Consider the following 563-nt stretch of genomic DNA (forward strand, 5'->3'; position numbering starts at 1 on the left):
GTGGTGTGGTACGGTGGTGTTTGGTGTAGTGGTGTGGTACGGTGGTGTTTGGTGTAGTGGTGTGGTGTGGTGGTGTTGGGGTGTGAGGGAGGCGAGAGTGGGAAAAGCAAGGGTGGGGTGTAAGGAACGAGGTGGGGTGGAATGGGATGTATAAGGACGGGGTGGGATGGGATGGGATGTATAGGGTTGGTGGGGATGGAATGCGTAGGATTGGAATAACGATGGAGGGGGTTACGATGAAGGGAGAGGTTGGAGGGGAGAAGGTGCGTAGGGGTGAAGAGAGGAAGTAGGAGTCAGAGCTAGAGAGAAGTGAGTGGGAGGAAGTAGGTGTGAGAGGAAGACTGGAGAAAGAAGGAGGATTAGATGAAGAGGGGAGGAGAGTTGAGCCCATGTGGCACAAAGGAGCGAAGAGAGAAGATTAATCCCTGTTCACGGGGAAGACGGGAGTCCGAATGGCCCCAGTACAAGGACAATCCGAACACAGACAGGTGTTGTAAAGAATGAGCGGTATATATACATATAAATATAGATATACGACGGGCTTCTTTCAGTTTCCGTCTACC

Source organism: Octopus bimaculoides, chromosome 18, assembly GCF_001194135.2.
Source record: "Octopus bimaculoides isolate UCB-OBI-ISO-001 chromosome 18, ASM119413v2, whole genome shotgun sequence".
In the NCBI taxonomy this organism is placed as follows: Eukaryota; Metazoa; Mollusca; class Cephalopoda; order Octopoda; family Octopodidae; genus Octopus; species Octopus bimaculoides.